The sequence below is a fragment of the Anomalospiza imberbis genome, chromosome 1, assembly GCF_031753505.1.
Source record: "Anomalospiza imberbis isolate Cuckoo-Finch-1a 21T00152 chromosome 1, ASM3175350v1, whole genome shotgun sequence".
In the NCBI taxonomy this organism is placed as follows: Eukaryota; Metazoa; Chordata; class Aves; order Passeriformes; family Viduidae; genus Anomalospiza; species Anomalospiza imberbis.
The window spans coordinates 3,264,592-3,285,162 of NC_089681.1; positions in this window are offsets into that span (position 1 = coordinate 3,264,592).

The following is a 20,571-nucleotide window of genomic DNA, read 5'->3' on the forward strand; positions in this document are numbered from 1 at the left end:
AATCCTTTGCTGTTTGGATTTTCAGGATTTGGCCACGCACTCAGGGCCACAGGCCCTTGAAGAGAACTGCGGGCCCTTTTCCCTGTGAAACAAAAGTTGCCACACCAGGGTTCTGATCTCACTTTGCAGCATGTGCTTGGGTCTGTCAGGGAAGCACAATATCAAAGTGGTGGCAGCTTGGGTCTGGGATGTATCCTGCACTGTTTTGGATTTTCAGGAGGAGGCTGCCCACTCAGGGCCACAGGCCCCTGAAGACAACTGCGGGCCCTTTTCCCTGTGAAACAAAACTCACCACCCCAGGTTCCTGATGTCAGTTTGCAGGATGCGCTCAGGACTGTCAGGGAAGCAGAAGATTGAGGTGGTGGCAGCAGCTTGTGTCCGGGACAGATCCGGTGCCGTTTAGATATTTTGGAAGCGGGTGCCCACTCAGGGCCACAAATGCCGGCTCTTTTCCCTGTGAAACCAAGATCACCACCCCAGGTTGCAGATGTCAGTTTGCAGGATGCGCTTGGCAATGTCCTGGAAGCACAAATTCAAAGTGGTGGCAGCTTGGGTCGGGGATGTATCCTGTGCTGTTTTGATTTTCAGGAGGAGGCTGCCCACTCAGGGCCACAGGCCCCTGAAGACAACTGCGGGCCCATTTCCCTGTGAAACAAAACTCACCACCCGAGATTCCTGATGTCAGTTTGCAGGATGCGCTCAGGACTGTCAGGGAAGCGGAAGATTGAGGTGGTGGCAACAGCTTTTGTTCGGGACCCATCCGGTGCCTTTTAGGTATTTTGGAAGCGGGTGCCCACTCAGGGCCACGAATGCCGGCTCTTTTCCCTGTGAAACCAAGATCACCACCCCAGGTTGCAGATGTCAGTTTGCAGGATGTGCTTGGCAATGTCCTGGAAGCACAAATTCAAAGTGGTGGCAGCTTGGGTCTGGGATGTATCCTGTGCTGTTTTGATTTTCAGGAGGAGGCTGCCCACTCAGGGCCACAGGCCCCTGAGGAGGAGTGTGGGCCCTTTTCCCTCTGCCACAAAATTTACCACCCGAGATTCCTGATGTCAGTTTGCAGGATGCGCTCGGGACTGTCAGGGAACGAGTTTGAGATGGTGGCAGCGTGGCTCTGGAAACATCCTCTGCCATTCAACTTTTTTGGAGGCACGTGCTTATTCAGTGCCACAGGTGCCTCAACATGAATTCCAGCCCTTCTCCCTGGGAAAAAAAACTCACCACACCAGGGTCCTGATGTCAGTTGGCAGGACGCGCTTGGGACTGTCAGGGAAGCAGAAGATTGAAGTGGTGTTAACTTGGGTCTGGGAAACATCCTGCGCCATTTGGATGTTTTGGAAGCAGCCGCCCCCTTAGGTTCATCATGAATGCCTGCTCTTTTCCCTGTGAAACCAAGATCACCACCCCAGGTTGCAGATGTCGGTTTGCAGGATGCGCTTGGGACTGTCAGGGAAGCAAAATTCAAAGTGGTGGTAGCTTGGGTCTGGGACAAATCCTGTGCTGTTTGGATTTTCAGGATTTGGCCACGCACTCAGGGCCAGAGGCCCCTGAAGACAACTGCGGGCCCTTTTCCCTGTGAAACAAAACTCACCACCCCAGGTTCCTGATGTCAGTTTGCAGGATGCGCTCAGGACTGTCAGGGAAGCAGAAGATTGAGGTGGTGGCAGCAGCTTGTGTCCGGGACAGATCCGGTGCCGTTTAGATATTTTGGAAGTGGGTGCCCACTCAGGGCCACAAATGCCGGCTCTTTTCCCTGTGAAACCAAGATCACCACCCCAGGTTGCAGATGTCAGTTTGCAGGATGTGCTTGGCAATGTCCTGGAAGCACAAATTCAAAGTGGTGGGAGCTTGGGTCTGGGACAAATCCTTTGCTGTTTGGATTTTCAGGATTTGGCCACGCACTCAGGGCCACAGGCCCTTGAAGACAACTGCGGGCCCTTTTCCCTGTGAAACAAAAGTTGCCACACCAGGGTTCTGATCTCACTTTGCAGCATGTGCTTGGGTCTGTCAGGGAAGCACAAATTCAAAGTGGTGGCAGCTTGGGTCTGGGATGTATCCTGCGCTGTTTTGGATTTTCAGGAGGAGGCTGCCCACTCAGGGCCACAGGCCCCTGAAGACAACTGCGGGCCCTTTTCCCTGTGAAACAAAACTCACCACCCCAGGTTCCTGATGTCAGTTTGCAGGATGCGCTCAGGACTGTCAGGGAAGCAGAAGATTGAGGTGGTGGCAGCAGCTTGTGTCCGGGACAGATCCGGTGCCGTTTAGGTATTTTGGAAGCGGGTGCCCACTCAGGGCCACGAATGCCGGCTCTTTTCCCTGTGAAACCAAGATCACCACCCCAGGTTGCAGATGTCAGTTTGCAGGATGCGCTTGGCAATGTCCTGGAAGCACAAATTCAAAGTGGTGGCAGCTTGGGTCTGGGATGTATCCTGTGCTGTTTTGATTTTCAGGAGGAGGCTGCCAACTCAGGGCCACAGGCCCCTGAGGAGGAGTGTGGGCCCTTTTCCCTCTGCAACAAAATTTACCACCCGAGATTCCTGATGTCAGTTTGCAGGATGCGCTCGGGACTGTCAGGGAACGAGTTTGAGATGGTGGCAGCGTGGCTCTGGAAACATCCTCTGCCATTCAGCTTTTTTGGAGGCACGTGCTTATTCAGTGCCACAGGTGCCTCAACATGAATTCCAGCCCTTCTCCCTGGGGAAAAAACTCGCCACACCAGGGTCCTGATGTCAGTTGGCAGGATGCGCTTGGGACTGTCAGGGAAGCAGAAGATTGAAGTGGTGTTAACTTGGGTCTGGGAAACATCCTGCGCCATTTGGATGTTTTGGAAACAGCCGCCCACTTAGGTTCATCATGAATGCCTGCTCTTTTCCCTGTGAAACCAAGATCACCACCCCAGGTTGCAGATGTCGGTTTGCAGGATGCGCTTGGGACTGTCAGGGAAGCAAAATTCAAAGTGGTGGTAGCTTGGGTCTGGGACAAATCCTGTGCTGTTTGGAATTTCAGGATTTGGCCACGCACTCAGGGCCAGAGGCCCCTGAAGACAACTGCGGGCCCTTTTCCCTGTGAAACAAAACTCACCACCCCAGGTTCCTGATGTCAGTTTGCAGGATGCGCTCAGGACTGTCAGGGAAGCAGAAGATTGAGGTGGTGGCAGCAGCTTGTGTCCGGGACAGATCCGGTGCCGTTTAGATATTTTGGAAGCGGGTGCCCACTCAGGGCCACAAATGCCGGCTCTTTTCCCTGTGAAACCAAGATCACCACCCCAGGTTGCAGATGTCAGTTTGCAGGATGTGCCTGGCAATGTCCTGGAAGCACAAATTCAAAGTGGTGGGAGCTTGGGTCTGGGACAAATCCTTTGCTGTTTGGATTTTCAGGATTTGGCCACGCACTCAGGGCCACAGGCCCTTGAAGACAACTGCGGGCCCTTTTCCCTGTGAAACAAAAGTTGCCACACCAGGGTTCTGATCTCACTTTGCAGCATGTGCTTGGGTCTGTCAGGGAAGCACAAATTCAAAGTGGTGGCAGCTTGGGTCTGGGATGTATCTTGCGCTGTTTTGGATTTTCACGAGGGGGCTGCCCACTCAGGGCCACAGGCCCCTGAAGACAACTGCGGGCCCTTTTCCCTGTGAAACAAAACTCACCACCCCAGGTTCCTGATGTCAGTGTGCAGGATGCGCTCAGGACTGTCAGGGAAGCAGAAGATTGAGGTGGTGGCAGCAGCTTGTGTCCGGGACAGATCCGGTGCCGTTTAGGTATTTTGGAAGCGGGTGCCCACTCAGGGCCACGAATGCCGGCTCTTTTCCCTGTGAAACCAAGATCACCACCCCAGGTTGCAGATGTCAGTTTGCAGGATGCGCTTGGCAATGTCCTGGAAGCACAAATTCAAAGTGGTGGCAGCTTGGGTCTGGGATGTATCCTGTGCTGTTTTGATTTTCAGGAGGAGGCTGCCAACTCAGGGCCACAGGCCCCTGAGGAGGAGTGTGGGCCCTTTTCCCTCTGCAACAAAATTTACCACCCGAGATTCCTGATGTCAGTTTGCAGGATGCGCTCGGGACTGTCAGGGAACGAGTTTGAGATGGTGGCAGCGTGGCTCTGGAAACATCCTCTGCCATTCAGCTTTTTTGGAGGCACGTGCTTATTCAGTGCCACAGGTGCCTCAACATGAATTCCAGCCCTTCTCCCTGGGGAAAAAACTCGCCACACCAGGGTCCTGATGTCAGTTGGCAGGATGCGCTTGGGACTGTCAGGGAAGCAGAAGATTGAAGTGGTGTTAACTTGGGTCTGGGAAACATCCTGCGCCATTTGGATGTTTTGGAAACAGCCGCCCCCTTAGGTTCATCATGAATGCCTGCTCTTTTCCCTGTGAAACCAAGATCACCACCCCAGGTTGCAGATGTCGGTTTGCAGGATGCGCTTGGGACTGTCAGGGAAGCAAAATTCAAAGTGGTGGTAGCTTGGGTCTGGGACAAATCCTGTGCTGTTTGGATTTTCAGGATTTGGCCACGCACTCAGGGCCACAGGCCCTTGAAGACAACTGCGGGCCCTTTTCCCTGTGAAACAAAAGTTGCCACACCAGGGTTCGGATCTCACTTTGCAGCATGTGCTTGGGTCTGTCAGGGAAGCACAATATCAAAGTGGTGGCAGCTTGGGTCTGGGATGTATCTTGCGCTGTTTTGGATTTTCAGGAGGAGGCTGCCCACTCAGGGCCACAGGCCCCTGAAGACAACTGCGGGCCCTTTTCCCTGTGAAACAAAACTCACCACCCCAGGTTCCTGATGTCAGTTTGCAGGATGCGCTCAGGACTGTCAGGGAAGCAGAAGATTGAGGTGGTGGCAGCAGCTTGTGTCCGGGACAGATCCGGTGCCGTTTAGATATTTTGGAAGCGGGTGCCCACTCAGGGCCACGAATGCCGGCTCTTTTCCCTGTGAAACCAAGATCACCACCCCAGGTTGCAGATGTCAGTTTGCAGGATGCGCTTGGCAATGTCCTGGAAGCACAAATTCAAAGTGGTGGGAGCTTGGGTCTGGGACAAATCCTTTGCTGTTTGGATTTTCAGGATTTGGCCACGCACTCAGGGCCACAGGCCCTTGAAGAGAACTGCGGGCCCTTTTCCCTGTGAAACAAAAGTTGCCACACCAGGGTTCTGATCTCACTTTGCAGCATGTGCTTGGGTCTGTCAGGGAAGCACAATATCAAAGTGGTGGCAGCTTGGGTCTGGGATGTATCCTGCACTGTTTTGGATTTTCAGGAGGAGGCTGCCCACTCAGGGCCACAGGCCCCTGAAGACAACTGCGGGCCCTTTTCCCTGTGAAACAAAACTCACCACCCCAGGTTCCTGATGTCAGTTTGCAGGATGCGCTCAGGACTGTCAGGGAAGCAGAAGATTGAGGTGGTGGCAGCAGCTTGTGTCCGGGACAGATCCGGTGCCGTTTAGATATTTTGGAAGCGGGTGCCCACTCAGGGCCACAAATGCCGGCTCTTTTCCCTGTGAAACCAAGATCACCACCCCAGGTTGCAGATGTCAGTTTGCAGGATGCGCTTGGCAATGTCCTGGAAGCACAAATTCAAAGTGGTGGCAGCTTGGGTCGGGGATGTATCCTGTGCTGTTTTGATTTTCAGGAGGAGGCTGCCCACTCAGGGCCACAGGCCCCTGAAGACAACTGCGGGCCCATTTCCCTGTGAAACAAAACTCACCACCCGAGATTCCTGATGTCAGTTTGCAGGATGCGCTCAGGACTGTCAGGGAAGCGGAAGATTGAGGTGGTGGCAACAGCTTTTGTTCGGGACCCATCCGGTGCCTTTTAGGTATTTTGGAAGCGGGTGCCCACTCAGGGCCACGAATGCCGGCTCTTTTCCCTGTGAAACCAAGATCACCACCCCAGGTTGCAGATGTCAGTTTGCAGGATGTGCTTGGCAATGTCCTGGAAGCACAAATTCAAAGTGGTGGCAGCTTGGGTCTGGGATGTATCCTGTGCTGTTTTGATTTTCAGGAGGAGGCTGCCCACTCAGGGCCACAGGCCCCTGAGGAGGAGTGTGGGCCCTTTTCCCTCTGCCACAAAATTTACCACCCGAGATTCCTGATGTCAGTTTGCAGGATGCGCTCGGGACTGTCAGGGAACGAGTTTGAGATGGTGGCAGCGTGGCTCTGGAAACATCCTCTGCCATTCAACTTTTTTGGAGGCACGTGCTTATTCAGTGCCACAGGTGCCTCAACATGAATTCCAGCCCTTCTCCCTGGGAAAAAAAACTCACCACACCAGGGTCCTGATGTCAGTTGGCAGGACGCGCTTGGGACTGTCAGGGAAGCAGAAGATTGAAGTGGTGTTAACTTGGGTCTGGGAAACATCCTGCGCCATTTGGATGTTTTGGAAGCAGCCGCCCCCTTAGGTTCATCATGAATGCCTGCTCTTTTCCCTGTGAAACCAAGATCACCACCCCAGGTTGCAGATGTCGGTTTGCAGGATGCGCTTGGGACTGTCAGGGAAGCAAAATTCAAAGTGGTGGTAGCTTGGGTCTGGGACAAATCCTGTGCTGTTTGGATTTTCAGGATTTGGCCACGCACTCAGGGCCAGAGGCCCCTGAAGACAACTGCGGGCCCTTTTCCCTGTGAAACAAAACTCACCACCCCAGGTTCCTGATGTCAGTTTGCAGGATGCGCTCAGGACTGTCAGGGAAGCAGAAGATTGAGGTGGTGGCAGCAGCTTGTGTCCGGGACAGATCCGGTGCCGTTTAGATATTTTGGAAGTGGGTGCCCACTCAGGGCCACAAATGCCGGCTCTTTTCCCTGTGAAACCAAGATCACCACCCCAGGTTGCAGATGTCAGTTTGCAGGATGTGCTTGGCAATGTCCTGGAAGCACAAATTCAAAGTGGTGGGAGCTTGGGTCTGGGACAAATCCTTTGCTGTTTGGATTTTCAGGATTTGGCCACGCACTCAGGGCCACAGGCCCTTGAAGACAACTGCGGGCCCTTTTCCCTGTGAAACAGAAGTTGCCACACCAGGGTTCTGATCTCACTTTGCAGCATGTGCTTGGGTCTGTCAGGGAAGCACAAATTCAAAGTGGTGGCAGCTTGGGTCTGGGATGTATCCTGCGCTGTTTTGGATTTTCAGGAGGAGGCTGCCCACTCAGGGCCACAGGCCCCTGAAGACAACTGCGGGCCCTTTTCCCTGTGAAACAAAACTCACCACCCCAGGTTCCTGATGTCAGTTTGCAGGATGCGCTCAGGACTGTCAGGGAAGCAGAAGATTGAGGTGGTGGCAGCAGCTTGTGTCCGGGACAGATCCGGTGCCGTTTAGGTATTTTGGAAGCGGGTGCCCACTCAGGGCCACGAATGCCGGCTCTTTTCCCTGTGAAACCAAGATCACCACCCCAGGTTGCAGATGTCGGTTTGCAGGATGCGCTTGGGACTGTCAGGGAAGCAAAATTCAAAGTGGTGGTAGCTTGGGTCTGGGACAAATCCTGTGCTGTTTGGATTTTCAGGATTTGGCCACGCACTCAGGGCCACAGGCCCTTGAAGACAACTGCGGGCCCTTTTCCCTGTGAAACAAAAGTTGCCACACCAGGGTTCGGATCTCACTTTGCAGCATGTGCTTGGGTCTGTCAGGGAAGCACAATATCAAAGTGGTGGCAGCTTGGGTCTGGGATGTATCTTGCGCTGTTTTGGATTTTCAGGAGGAGGCTGCCCACTCAGGGCCACAGGCCCCTGAAGACAACTGCGGGCCCTTTTCCCTGTGAAACAAAACTCACCACCCCAGGTTCCTGATGTCAGTTTGCAGGATGCGCTCAGGACTGTCAGGGAAGCAGAAGATTGAGGTGGTGGCAGCAGCTTGTGTCCGGGACAGATCCGGTGCCGTTTAGATATTTTGGAAGCGGGTGCCCACTCAGGGCCACGAATGCCGGCTCTTTTCCCTGTGAAACCAAGATCACCACCCCAGGTTGCAGATGTCAGTTTGCAGGATGCGCTTGGCAATGTCCTGGAAGCACAAATTCAAAGTGGTGGGAGCTTGGGTCTGGGACAAATCCTTTGCTGTTTGGATTTTCAGGATTTGGCCACGCACTCAGGGCCACAGGCCCTTGAAGAGAACTGCGGGCCCTTTTCCCTGTGAAACAAAAGTTGCCACACCAGGGTTCTGATCTCACTTTGCAGCATGTGCTTGGGTCTGTCAGGGAAGCACAATATCAAAGTGGTGGCAGCTTGGGTCTGGGATGTATCCTGCACTGTTTTGGATTTTCAGGAGGAGGCTGCCCACTCAGGGCCACAGGCCCCTGAAGACAACTGCGGGCCCTTTTCCCTGTGAAACAAAACTCACCACCCCAGGTTCCTGATGTCAGTTTGCAGGATGCGCTCAGGACTGTCAGGGAAGCAGAAGATTGAGGTGGTGGCAGCAGCTTGTGTCCGGGACAGATCCGGTGCCGTTTAGATATTTTGGAAGCGGGTGCCCACTCAGGGCCACAAATGCCGGCTCTTTTCCCTGTGAAACCAAGATCACCACCCCAGGTTGCAGATGTCAGTTTGCAGGATGCGCTTGGCAATGTCCTGGAAGCACAAATTCAAAGTGGTGGCAGCTTGGGTCTGGGATGTATCCTGTGCTGTTTTGATTTTCAGGAGGAGGCTGCCAACTCAGGGCCACAGGCCCCTGAGGAGGAGTGTGGGCCCTTTTCCCTCTGCAACAAAATTTACCACCCGAGATTCCTGATGTCAGTTTGCAGGATGCGCTCGGGACTGTCAGGGAACGAGTTTGAGATGGTGGCAGCGTGGCTCTGGAAACATCCTCTGCCATTCAGCTTTTTTGGAGGCACGTGCTTATTCAGTGCCACAGGTGCCTCAACATGAATTCCAGCCCTTCTCCCTGGGGAAAAAAACTCGCCACACCAGGGTCCTGATGTCAGTTGGCAGGATGCGCTTGGGACTGTCAGGGAAGCAGAAGATTGAAGTGGTGTTAACTTGGGTCTGGGAAACATCCTGCGCCATTTGGATGTTTTGGAAACAGCCGCCCCCTTAGGTTCATCATGAATTCCTGCTCTTTTCCCTGTGAAACCAAGATCACCACCCCAGGTTGCAGATGTCGGTTTGCAGGATGCGCTTGGGACTGTCAGGGAAGCAAAATTCAAAGTGGTGGTAGCTTGGGTCTGGGACAAATCCTGTGCTGTTTGGATTTTCAGGATTTGGCCACGCACTCAGGGCCACAGGCCCTTGAAGACAACTGCGGGCCCTTTTCCCTGTGAAACAAAAGTTGCCACACCAGGGTTCGGATCTCACTTTGCAGCATGTGCTTGGGTCTGTCAGGGAAGCACAATATCAAAGTGGTGGCAGCTTGGGTCTGGGATGTATCTTGCGCTGTTTTGGATTTTCAGGAGGAGGCTGCCCACTCAGGGCCACAGGCCCCTGAAGACAACTGCGGGCCCTTTTCCCTGTGAAACAAAACTCACCACCCCAGGTTCCTGATGTCAGTTTGCAGGATGCGCTCAGGACTGTCAGGGAAGCAGAAGATTGAGGTGGTGGCAGCAGCTTGTGTCCGGGACAGATCCGGTGCCGTTTAGATATTTTGGAAGCGGGTGCCCACTCAGGGCCACGAATGCCGGCTCTTTTCCCTGTGAAACCAAGATCACCACCCCAGGTTGCAGATGTCAGTTTGCAGGATGCGCTTGGCAATGTCCTGGAAGCACAATATCAAAGTGGTGGCAGCTTGGGTCTGGGATGTATCCTGTGCTGTTTTGATTTTCAGGAGAAGGCTGCCAACTCAGGGCCACAGGCCCCTGAGGAGGAGTGTGGGCCCTTTTCCCTCTACAACAAAATTTACCACCCGAGATTCCTGATGTCAGTTTGCAGGATGCGCTCGGGACTGTCAGGGAACGAGTTTGAGATGGCGGCAGCGTGGCTCTGGAAACATCCTCTGCCATTCAGCTTTTTTGGAGGCACGTGCTTATTCAGTGCCACAGGTGCCTCAACATGAATTCCAGCCCTTCTCCCTGGGGAAAAAAACTCACCACACCAGGGTCCTGATGTCAGTTGGCAGGATGCGCTTGGGACTGTCAGGGAAGCAGAAGATTGAAGTGGTGTTAACTTGGGTCTGGGACAAATCCTGTGCTGTTTGGATTTTCAGGATTTGGCCACGCACTCAGGGCCACAGGCCCTTGAAGACAACTGCGGGCCCTTTTCCCTGTGAAACAAAAGTTGCCACACCAGGGTTCTGATCTCACTTTGCAGCATGTGCTTGGGTCTGTCAGGGAAGCACAATATCAAAGTGGTGGCAGCTTGGGTCTGGGATGTATCCTGTGCTGTTTTGGATTTTCAGGAGGAGGCTGCCCACTCAGGGCCACGGGCCCCTGAAGACAACTGCGGGCCCTTTTCCCTGTGAAACAAAACTCACCACCCCAGGTTCCTGATGTCAGTTTGCAGGATGCGCTCAGGACTGTCAGGGAAGCAGAAGATTGAGGTGGTGGCAGCAGCTTGTGTCCGGGACAGATCCGGTGCCGTTTAGATATTTTGGAAGTGGGTGCCCACTCAGGGCCACGAATGCCGGCTCTTTTCCCTGTGAAACCAAGATCACCACCCCAGGTTGCAGATGTCAGTTTGCAGGATGTGCCTGGCAATGTCCTGGAAGCACAAATTCAAAGTGGTGGGAGCTTGGGTCTGGGACAAATCCTTTGCTGTTTGGATTTTCAGGATTTGGCCACGCACTCAGGGCCACAGGCCCTTGAAGACAACTGCGGGCCCTTTTCCCTGTGAAACAAAAGTTGCCACACCAGGGTTCTGATCTCACTTTGCAGCATGTGCTTGGGTCTGTCAGGGAAGCACAATATCAAAGTGGTGGCAGCTTGGGTCTGGGATGTATCCTGTGCTGTTTTGATTTTCAGGAGGTGGCTGCCCACTCAGGGCCACAGGCCCCTGAGGAGGAGTGTGGGCCCTTTTCCCTCTGCAACAAAATTTACCACCCGAGATTCCTGATGTCAGTTTGCAGGATGCGCTCGGGACTGTCAGGGAACGAGTTTGAGATGGTGGCAGCGTGGCTCTGGAAACATCCTCTGCCATTCAGCTTTTTTGGAGGCACGTGCTTATTCAGTGCCACAGGTGCCTCAACATGAATTCCAGCCCTTCTCCCTGGGGAAAAAAACTCACCACACCAGGGTCCTGATGTCAGTTGGCAGGACGCGCTTGGGACTGTCAGGGAAGCAGAAGATTGAAGTGGTGTTAACTTGGGTCTGGGAAACATCCTGCGCCATTTAGATGTTTTGGAAGCAGCCGCCCCCTTAGGTTCATCATGAATGCCTGCTCTTTTCCCTGTGAAACCAAGATCACCACCCCAGGTTGCAGATGTCGGTTTGCAGGATGCGCTTGGGACTGTCAGGGAAGCAAAATTCAAAGTGGTGGTAGCTTGGGTCTGGGACAAATCCTGTGCTGTTTGGATTTTCAGGATTTGGCCACGCACTCAGGGCCAGAGGCCCCTGAAGACAACTGCGGGCCCTTTTCCCTGTGAAACAAAACTCACCACCCCAGGTTCCTGATGTCAGTTTGCAGGATGCGCTCAGGACTGTCAGGGAAGCAGAAGATTGAGGTGGTGGCAGCAGCTTGTGTCCGGGACAGATCCGGTGCCGTTTAGATATTTTGGAAGCGGGTGCCCACTCAGGGCCACAAATGCCGGCTCTTTTCCCTGTGAAACCAAGATCACCACCCCAGGTTGCAGATGTCAGTTTGCAGGATGTGCCTGGCAATGTCCTGGAAGCACAAATTCAAAGTGGTGGGAGCTTGGGTCTGGGACAAATCCTTTGCTGTTTGGATTTTCAGGATTTGGCCACGCACTCAGGGCCACAGGCCCTTGAAGACAACTGCGGGCCCTTTTCCCTGTGAAACAAAAGTTGCCACACCAGGGTTCTGATCTCACTTTGCAGCATGTGCTTGGGTCTGTCAGGGAAGCACAAATTCAAAGTGGTGGCAGCTTGGGTCTGGGATGTATCCTGCGCTGTTTTGGATTTTCAGGAGGAGGCTGCCCACTCAGGGCCACAGGCCCCTGAAGACAACTGCGGGCCCTTTTCCCTGTGAAACAAAACTCACCACCCCAGGTTCCTGATGTCAGTTTGCAGGATGCGCTCAGGACTGTCAGGGAAGCAGAAGATTGAGGTGGTGGCAGCAGCTTGTGTCCGGGACAGATCCGGTGCCGTTTAGGTATTTTGGAAGCGGGTGCCCACTCAGGGCCACGAATGCCGGCTCTTTTCCCTGTGAAACCAAGATCACCACCCCAGGTTGCAGATGTCAGTTTGCAGGATGCGCTTGGCAATGTCCTGGAAGCACAAATTCAAAGTGGTGGCAGCTTGGGTCTGGGATGTATCCTGTGCTGTTTTGATTTTCAGGAGGAGGCTGCCAACTCAGGGCCACAGGCCCCTGAGGAGGAGTGTGGGCCCTTTTCCCTCTGCAACAAAATTTACCACCCGAGATTCCTGATGTCAGTTTGCAGGATGCGCTCGGGACTGTCAGGGAACGAGTTTGAGATGGTGGCAGCGTGGCTCTGGAAACATCCTCTGCCATTCAGCTTTTTTGGAGGCACGTGCTTATTCAGTGCCACAGGTGCCTCAACATGAATTCCAGCCCTTCTCCCTGGGGAAAAAACTCGCCACACCAGGGTCCTGATGTCAGTTGGCAGGATGCGCTTGGGACTGTCAGGGAAGCAGAAGATTGAAGTGGTGTTAACTTGGGTCTGGGAAACATCCTGCGCCATTTGGATGTTTTGGAAACAGCCGCCCCCTTAGGTTCATCATGAATGCCGGCTCTTTTCCCTGTGAAACCAAGATCACCACCCCAGGTTGCAGATGTCAGTTTGCAGGATGTGCCTGGCAATGTCCTGGAAGCACAAATTCAAAGTGGTGGGAGCTTGGGTCTGGGACAAATCCTTTGCTGTTTGGATTTTCAGGATTTGGCCACGCACTCAGGGCCACAGGCCCTTGAAGACAACTGCGGGCCCTTTTCCCTGTGAAACAAAAGTTGCCACACCAGGGTTCTGATCTCACTTTGCAGCATGTGCTTGGGTCTGTCAGGGAAGCACAAATTCAAAGTGGTGGCAGCTTGGGTCTGGGATGTATCCTGCGCTGTTTTGGATTTTCAGGAGGAGGCTGCCCACTCAGGGCCACAGGCCCCTGAAGACAACTGCGGGCCCTTTTCCCTGTGAAACAAAACTCACCACCCCAGGTTCCTGATGTCAGTTTGCAGGATGCGCTCAGGACTGTCAGGGAAGCAGAAGATTGAGGTGGTGGCAGCAGCTTGTGTCCGGGACAGATCCGGTGCCGTTTAGGTATTTTGGAAGCGGGTGCCCACTCAGGGCCACGAATGCCGGCTCTTTTCCCTGTGAAACCAAGATCACCACCCCAGGTTGCAGATGTCAGTTTGCAGGATGCGCTTGGCAATGTCCTGGAAGCACAAATTCAAAGTGGTGGGAGCTTGGGTCTGGGACAAATCCTTTGCTGTTTGGATTTTCAGGATTTGGCCACGCACTCAGGGCCACAGGCCCTTGAAGAGAACTGCGGGCCCTTTTCCCTGTGAAACAAAAGTTGCCACACCAGGGTTCTGATCTCACTTTGCAGCATGTGCTTGGGTCTGTCAGGGAAGCACAATATCAAAGTGGTGGCAGCTTGGGTCTGGGATGTATCCTGCACTGTTTTGGATTTTCAGGAGGAGGCTGCCCACTCAGGGCCACAGGCCCCTGAAGACAACTGCGGGCCCTTTTCCCTGTGAAACAAAACTCACCACCCCAGGTTCCTGATGTCAGTTTGCAGGATGCGCTCAGGACTGTCAGGGAAGCAGAAGATTGAGGTGGTGGCAGCAGCTTGTGTCCGGGACAGATCCGGTGCCGTTTAGATATTTTGGAAGCGGGTGCCCACTCAGGGCCACAAATGCCGGCTCTTTTCCCTGTGAAACCAAGATCACCACCCCAGGTTGCAGATGTCAGTTTGCAGGATGCGCTTGGCAATGTCCTGGAAGCACAAATTCAAAGTGGTGGCAGCTTGGGTCGGGGATGTATCCTGTGCTGTTTTGATTTTCAGGAGGAGGCTGCCCACTCAGGGCCACAGGCCCCTGAAGACAACTGCGGGCCCATTTCCCTGTGAAACAAAACTCACCACCCGAGATTCCTGATGTCAGTTTGCAGGATGCGCTCAGGACTGTCAGGGAAGCGGAAGATTGAGGTGGTGGCAACAGCTTTTGTTCGGGACCCATCCGGTGCCTTTTAGGTATTTTGGAAGCGGGTGCCCACTCAGGGCCACGAATGCCGGCTCTTTTCCCTGTGAAACCAAGATCACCACCCCAGGTTGCAGATGTCAGTTTGCAGGATGTGCTTGGCAATGTCCTGGAAGCACAAATTCAAAGTGGTGGCAGCTTGGGTCTGGGATGTATCCTGTGCTGTTTTGATTTTCAGGAGGAGGCTGCCCACTCAGGGCCACAGGCCCCTGAGGAGGAGTGTGGGCCCTTTTCCCTCTGCCACAAAATTTACCACCCGAGATTCCTGATGTCAGTTTGCAGGATGCGCTCGGGACTGTCAGGGAACGAGTTTGAGATGGTGGCAGCGTGGCTCTGGAAACATCCTCTGCCATTCAACTTTTTTGGAGGCACGTGCTTATTCAGTGCCACAGGTGCCTCAACATGAATTCCAGCCCTTCTCCCTGGGAAAAAAAACTCACCACACCAGGGTCCTGATGTCAGTTGGCAGGACGCGCTTGGGACTGTCAGGGAAGCAGAAGATTGAAGTGGTGTTAACTTGGGTCTGGGAAACATCCTGCGCCATTTGGATGTTTTGGAAGCAGCCGCCCCCTTAGGTTCATCATGAATGCCTGCTCTTTTCCCTGTGAAACCAAGATCACCACCCCAGGTTGCAGATGTCGGTTTGCAGGATGCGCTTGGGACTGTCAGGGAAGCAAAATTCAAAGTGGTGGTAGCTTGGGTCTGGGACAAATCCTGTGCTGTTTGGATTTTCAGGATTTGGCCACGCACTCAGGGCCAGAGGCCCCTGAAGACAACTGCGGGCCCTTTTCCCTGTGAAACAAAACTCACCACCCCAGGTTCCTGATGTCAGTTTGCAGGATGCGCTCAGGACTGTCAGGGAAGCAGAAGATTGAGGTGGTGGCAGCAGCTTGTGTCCGGGACAGATCCGGTGCCGTTTAGATATTTTGGAAGTGGGTGCCCACTCAGGGCCACAAATGCCGGCTCTTTTCCCTGTGAAACCAAGATCACCACCCCAGGTTGCAGATGTCAGTTTGCAGGATGTGCTTGGCAATGTCCTGGAAGCACAAATTCAAAGTGGTGGGAGCTTGGGTCTGGGACAAATCCTTTGCTGTTTGGATTTTCAGGATTTGGCCACGCACTCAGGGCCACAGGCCCTTGAAGACAACTGCGGGCCCTTTTCCCTGTGAAACAAAAGTTGCCACACCAGGGTTCTGATCTCACTTTGCAGCATGTGCTTGGGTCTGTCAGGGAAGCACAAATTCAAAGTGGTGGCAGCTTGGGTCTGGGATGTATCCTGCGCTGTTTTGGATTTTCAGGAGGAGGCTGCCCACTCAGGGCCACAGGCCCCTGAAGACAACTGCGGGCCCTTTTCCCTGTGAAACAAAACTCACCACCCCAGGTTCCTGATGTCAGTTTGCAGGATGCGCTCAGGACTGTCAGGGAAGCAGAAGATTGAGGTGGTGGCAGCAGCTTGTGTCCGGGACAGATCCGGTGCCGTTTAGGTATTTTGGAAGCGGGTGCCCACTCAGGGCCACGAATGCCGGCTCTTTTCCCTGTGAAACCAAGATCACCACCCCAGGTTGCAGATGTCAGTTTGCAGGATGCGCTTGGCAATGTCCTGGAAGCACAAATTCAAAGTGGTGGCAGCTTGGGTCTGGGATGTATCCTGTGCTGTTTTGATTTTCAGGAGGAGGCTGCCAACTCAGGGCCACAGGCCCCTGAGGAGGAGTGTGGGCCCTTTTCCCTCTGCAACAAAATTTACCACCCGAGATTCCTGATGTCAGTTTGCAGGATGCGCTCGGGACTGTCAGGGAACGAGTTTGAGATGGTGGCAGCGTGGCTCTGGAAACATCCTCTGCCATTCAGCTTTTTTGGAGGCACGTGCTTATTCAGTGCCACAGGTGCCTCAACATGAATTCCAGCCCTTCTCCCTGGGGAAAAAACTCGCCACACCAGGGTCCTGATGTCAGTTGGCAGGATGCGCTTGGGACTGTCAGGGAAGCAGAAGATTGAAGTGGTGTTAACTTGGGTCTGGGAAACATCCTGCGCCATTTGGATGTTTTGGAAACAGCCGCCCACTTAGGTTCATCATGAATGCCTGCTCTTTTCCCTGTGAAACCAAGATCACCACCCCAGGTTGCAGATGTCGGTTTGCAGGATGCGCTTGGGACTGTCAGGGAAGCAAAATTCAAAGTGGTGGTAGCTTGGGTCTGGGACAAATCCTGTGCTGTTTGGAATTTCAGGATTTGGCCACGCACTCAGGGCCAGAGGCCCCTGAAGACAACTGCGGGCCCTTTTCCCTGTGAAACAAAACTCACCACCCCAGGTTCCTGATGTCAGTTTGCAGGATGCGCTCAGGACTGTCAGGGAAGCAGAAGATTGAGGTGGTGGCAGCAGCTTGTGTCCGGGACAGATCCGGTGCCGTTTAGATATTTTGGAAGCGGGTGCCCACTCAGGGCCACAAATGCCGGCTCTTTTCCCTGTGAAACCAAGATCACCACCCCAGGTTGCAGATGTCAGTTTGCAGGATGTGCCTGGCAATGTCCTGGAAGCACAAATTCAAAGTGGTGGGAGCTTGGGTCTGGGACAAATCCTTTGCTGTTTGGATTTTCAGGATTTGGCCACGCACTCAGGGCCACAGGCCCTTGAAGACAACTGCGGGCCCTTTTCCCTGTGAAACAAAAGTTGCCACACCAGGGTTCTGATCTCACTTTGCAGCATGTGCTTGGGTCTGTCAGGGAAGCACAAATTCAAAGTGGTGGCAGCTTGGGTCTGGGATGTATCCTGCGCTGTTTTGGATTTTCACGAGGGGGCTGCCCACTCAGGGCCACAGGCCCCTGAAGACAACTGCGGGCCCTTTTCCCTGTGAAACAAAACTCACCACCCCAGGTTCCTGATGTCAGTGTGCAGGATGCGCTCAGGACTGTCAGGGAAGCAGAAGATTGAGGTGGTGGCAGCAGCTTGTGTCCGGGACAGATCCGGTGCCGTTTAGGTATTTTGGAAGCGGGTGCCCACTCAGGGCCACGAATGCCGGCTCTTTTCCCTGTGAAACCAAGATCACCACCCCAGGTTGCAGATGTCAGTTTGCAGGATGCGCTTGGCAATGTCCTGGAAGCACAAATTCAAAGTGGTGGCAGCTTGGGTCTGGGATGTATCCTGTGCTGTTTTGATTTTCAGGAGGAGGCTGCCAACTCAGGGCCACAGGCCCCTGAGGAGGAGTGTGGGCCCTTTTCCCTCTGCAACAAAATTTACCACCCGAGATTCCTGATGTCAGTTTGCAGGATGCGCTCGGGACTGTCAGGGAACGAGTTTGAGATGGTGGCAGCGTGGCTCTGGAAACATCCTCTGCCATTCAGCTTTTTTGGAGGCACGTGCTTATTCAGTGCCACAGGTGCCTCAACATGAATTCCAGCCCTTCTCCCTGGGGAAAAAACTCGCCACACCAGGGTCCTGATGTCAGTTGGCAGGATGCGCTTGGGACTGTCAGGGAAGCAGAAGATTGAAGTGGTGTTAACTTGGGTCTGGGAAACATCCTGCGCCATTTGGATGTTTTGGAAACAGCCGCCCCCTTAGGTTCATCATGAATGCCTGCTCTTTTCCCTGTGAAACCAAGATCACCACCCCAGGTTGCAGATGTCGGTTTGCAGGATGCGCTTGGGACTGTCAGGGAAGCAAAATTCAAAGTGGTGGTAGCTTGGGTCTGGGACAAATCCTGTGCTGTTTGGATTTTCAGGATTTGGCCACGCACTCAGGGCCACAGGCCCTTGAAGACAACTGCGGGCCCTTTTCCCTGTGAAACAAAAGTTGCCACACCAGGGTTCGGATCTCACTTTGCAGCATGTGCTTGGGTCTGTCAGGGAAGCACAATATCAAAGTGGTGGCAGCTTGGGTCTGGGATGTATCTTGCGCTGTTTTGGATTTTCAGGAGGAGGCTGCCCACTCAGGGCCACAGGCCCCTGAAGACAACTGCGGGCCCTTTTCCCTGTGAAACAAAACTCACCACCCCAGGTTCCTGATGTCAGTTTGCAGGATGCGCTCAGGACTGTCAGGGAAGCAGAAGATTGAGGTGGTGGCAGCAGCTTGTGTCCGGGACAGATCCGGTGCCGTTTAGATATTTTGGAAGCGGGTGCCCACTCAGGGCCACGAATGCCGGCTCTTTTCCCTGTGAAACCAAGATCACCACCCCAGGTTGCAGATGTCAGTTTGCAGGATGCGCTTGGCAATGTCCTGGAAGCACAAATTCAAAGTGGTGGGAGCTTGGGTCTGGGACAAATCCTTTGCTGTTTGGATTTTCAGGATTTGGCCACGCACTCAGGGCCACAGGCCCTTGAAGAGAACTGCGGGCCCTTTTCCCTGTGAAACAAAAGTTGCCACACCAGGGTTCTGATCTCACTTTGCAGCATGTGCTTGGGTCTGTCAGGGAAGCACAATATCAAAGTGGTGGCAGCTTGGGTCTGGGATGTATCCTGCACTGTTTTGGATTTTCAGGAGGAGGCTGCCCACTCAGGGCCACAGGCCCCTGAAGACAACTGCGGGCCCTTTTCCCTGTGAAACAAAACTCACCACCCCAGGTTCCTGATGTCAGTTTGCAGGATGCGCTCAGGACTGTCAGGGAAGCAGAAGATTGAGGTGGTGGCAGCAGCTTGTGTCCGGGACAGATCCGGTGCCGTTTAGATATTTTGGAAGCGGGTGCCCACTCAGGGCCACAAATGCCGGCTCTTTTCCCTGTGAAACCAAGATCACCACCCCAGGTTGCAGATGTCAGTTTGCAGGATGCGCTTGGCAATGTCCTGGAAGCACAAATTCAAAGTGGTGGCAGCTTGGGTCGGGGATGTATCCTGTGCTGTTTTGATTTTCAGGAGGAGGCTGCCCACTCAGGGCCACAGGCCCCTGAAGACAACTGCGGGCCCATTTCCCTGTGAAACAAAACTCACCACCCGAGATTCCTGATGTCAGTTTGCAGGATGCGCTCAGGACTGTCAGGGAAGCGGAAGATTGAGGTGGTGGCAACAGCTTTTGTTCGGGACCCATCCGGTGCCTTTTAGGTATTTTGGAAGCGGGTGCCCACTCAGGGCCACGAATGCCGGCTCTTTTCCCTGTGAAACCAAGATCACCACCCCAGGTTGCAGATGTCAGTTTGCAGGATGTGCTTGGCAATGTCCTGGAAGCACAAATTCAAAGTGGTGGCAGCTTGGGTCTGGGATGTATCCTGTGCTGTTTTGATTTTCAGGAGGAGGCTGCCCACTCAGGGCCACAGGCCCCTGAGGAGGAGTGTGGGCCCTTTTCCCTCTGCCACAAAATTTACCACCCGAGATTCCTGATGTCAGTTTGCAGGATGCGCTCGGGACTGTCAGGGAACGAGTTTGAGATGGTGGCAGCGTGGCTCTGGAAACATCCTCTGCCATTCAACTTTTTTGGAGGCACGTGCTTATTCAGTGCCACAGGTGCCTCAACATGAATTCCAGCCCTTCTCCCTGGGAAAAAAAACTCACCACACCAGGGTCCTGATGTCAGTTGGCAGGACGCGCTTGGGACTGTCAGGGAAGCAGAAGATTGAAGTGGTGTTAACTTGGGTCTGGGAAACATCCTGCGCCATTTGGATGTTTTGGAAGCAGCCGCCCCCTTAGGTTCATCATGAATGCCTGCTCTTTTCCCTGTGAAACCAAGATCACCACCCCAGGTTGCAGATGTCGGTTTGCAGGATGCGCTTGGGACTGTCAGGGAAGCAAAATTCAAAGTGGTGGTAGCTTGGGTCTGGGACAAATCCTGTGCTGTTTGGATTTTCAGGATTTGGCCACGCACTCAGGGCCAGAGGCCCCTGAAGACAACTGCGGGCCCTTTTCCCTGTGAAACAAAACTCACCACCCCAGGTTCCTGATGTCAGTTTGCAGGATGCGCTCAGGACTGTCAGGGAAGCAGAAGATTGAGGTGGTGGCAGCAGCTTGTGTCCGGGACAGATCCGGTGCCGTTTAGATATTTTGGAAGTGGGTGCCCACTCAGGGCCACAAATGCCGGCTCTTTTCCCTGTGAAACCAAGATCACCACCCCAGGTTGCAGATGTCAGTTTGCAGGATGTGCTTGGCAATGTCCTGGAAGCACAAATTCAAAGTGGTGGGAGCTTGGGTCTGGGACAAATCCTTTGCTGTTTGGATTTTCAGGATTTGGCCACGCACTCAGGGCCACAGGCCCTTGAAGACAACTGCGGGCCCTTTTCCCTGTGAAACAAAAGTTGCCACACCAGGGTTCTGATCTCACTTTGCAGCATGTGCTTGGGTCTGTCAGGGAAGCACAAATTCAAAGTGGTGGCAGCTTGGGTCTGGGATGTATCCTGCGCTGTTTTGGATTTTCAGGAGGAGGCTGC